We start from the raw sequence: 2195 nt of genomic DNA on the forward strand, positions 1-2195 counted from the left end.
AAAAAAAAAAAAAATTAATCTGTGGTGCTTATTTACACTATATCTAGATCCTCCCCTGCTCCCATTCTGATTAAGTACATGAGAACTTGTTTGCCTTTTAACAAAATTTACTTTCACTTTGAGGTAGCAGTATCATTTTGAGAAATAATAGTATTCAGTGTCCCAAGCAATGGACAAATCATCAGAAGAATAGTATTAAAAAAAGAGGACAGAGGGTGAGGCCTGTGGCTGGTCCCATATACTGAGGTTGGCGGGTTGGAACCGGCCCCAGCCAAACTAACAACAACAACAACAAAATAGCCAGGTGTTGTGGCGGGCGCCTGAAGTCTAGCTACTCAGGAGGATGAGGCAAGAGAATCACCTAAGCCCAAGAGCTGGAGGTTGCTGTAAGCTGTGATGCCATGGTACTCTACCAAGGGCAACAAAGTGAGACTCTGTCTCTTAAAAAAAGAAAAAAAAGGAGGACAGAGAGAGGAAGACAAAAAGTATAAGATCCTGGGCTTTGATTGTGTTGGAGGGGTTGCTCTGAAGATGATCTGATCCAGTGTTCATCCCTCTGACCATAAACTAGAGTGCCGCTTTTTCGCAACGGGTTTGCCCCCAGAACACAGGTGTTGTGAAAACCGCCCATACAATCCAAAATGGGGAAGGAAAAGACTCATATCAACATCGTTGTCATTGGACACGTAGATTCGGGCAAGTCCACCACTACTGGACATCTGATCTACAAATGTGGTGGCATTGACAAGAGAGCCATTCAAAAATTTGAGAAGGAGGCAGCTGAGATGGGAAAGGGCTCCTTCAAGTATGCCTGGGTCTTGGATAAACTGAAGGCTGAGCGTGAGCGTGGTATCACCATTGATATCTCCCTGTGGAAATTTGAGACCAGCAAATACTATGTGACTATCATTGATGCCCCAGGACACAGAGACTTTATCAAAAACATGATTACAGGCACATCTCAGGCTGACTGTGCTGTCCTGATTGTTGCTGCTGGTGTTGGTGAATTTGAAGCTGGTATCTCAAAGAATGGGCAGACCCATGAGCATGCCCTTCTGGCTTACACACTGGGTGTGAAGCAACTAATTGTTGGTGTGAACAAGATGGATTCCACTGAGCCGCCCTATAGCCAGAAGAGATACGAGGAAATCGTTAAAGAAGTCAGCACTTACATTAAGAAAATTGGCTACAACCCTGACACAGTAACATTTGTGCCAATTTCTGGTTGGAATGGTGACAACATGTTGGAGCAAAGTGCAAACATGCCTTGGTTCAAGGTGGAAAGTCACCCGGAAGGATGGCAATGCCAGTGGAACCATACTGCTTGAAGCTCTGGATTGCATTCTGCCACCAACTCATCCAACTGACAAGCCCTTGTGTTTGCCTCTGCAGGATGTCTACAAAATTGGTGGTATTGGTACTGTCCCTGTGGGCCGAGTGGAGACTGGTGTTCTCAAACCCAGCATGGTGGTCACCTGTGCTCCAGTTAATGTTACAACTGAAGTAAAGTCTTTGGAAATGCACCATGAAGCTTTGAGCAAAGCTCTTCCAGGAGACAACGTGGGCTTCAACGTCAAGAATGTGTCTGTTAAAGATGTTCGTCGTGGCAATGTTGCTGGTGATAGCAAAAATGACCCACTGATGGAAGCAGTTGGCTTCACTGCTCAGGTGATTATCCTGAACCATCCAGGCCAAATTAGTGCTGGCTATGCTCCTGTACTGGATTGTCACACAGCTCACGTTGCCTGCAAGTTTGCTGAGCTGAAGGAAAAGATTGACCACCGCTCTGGTAAAAAGCTGGAAGATGGCCCCAAATTCCTGAAATCTAGTGATGCTGCCATCGTCAATATGGTTCCTGGCAAACCCATGTGTGTTGAGAGCTTCTCAGATTATCCTCCTCTGGGTCGTTTTGCTGTTCATGACATGAGACAGACAGTTGCTGTTGGTGTCATCAAAGCAGTGGACAAGAAGGCTGCTGGAGCTGGCAAGGTTACCAAGTCTGCCCAGAAAGCTCAGAAGGCTAAATGAATATTATCTCTAATACTTGCCACCCCAGTCTTAATCAGTGGTGGAAGAACGGTCTCAGAACTGTTTGTTTCAATTGGCCATTTAAGTTTAATAGTAAAAGACTGGTTAATGATAACAAGGCATCGTAAAACCTTCAGAAGGAAAGGAAACTGTTTTGTGGACCATTT

At 45.1% G+C, this 2195-nt stretch overlaps 1 protein-coding gene and 1 pseudogene across 2 annotated transcripts in view; both read left to right on the plus strand.

The window, feature by feature from the left end:
• CTC1 (CST telomere replication complex component 1) overlaps nt 1-2195 on the plus strand; it is a 34583-nt gene that overhangs the window by 2783 nt on the left and 29605 nt on the right. The gene's annotated exons all lie outside the window — the stretch shown is intronic.
• LOC100955649 lies at nt 580-2143 on the plus strand (annotated as a pseudogene). Its single transcript, XR_001161353.2, has one exon. The product of XR_001161353.2 is annotated as an elongation factor 1-alpha 1 pseudogene (transcript).

Source organism: Otolemur garnettii, unplaced genomic scaffold, assembly GCF_000181295.1.
Source record: "Otolemur garnettii isolate 467f Iridium unplaced genomic scaffold, OtoGar3 scaffold00046, whole genome shotgun sequence".
In the NCBI taxonomy this organism is placed as follows: domain Eukaryota; kingdom Metazoa; phylum Chordata; class Mammalia; order Primates; family Galagidae; genus Otolemur; species Otolemur garnettii.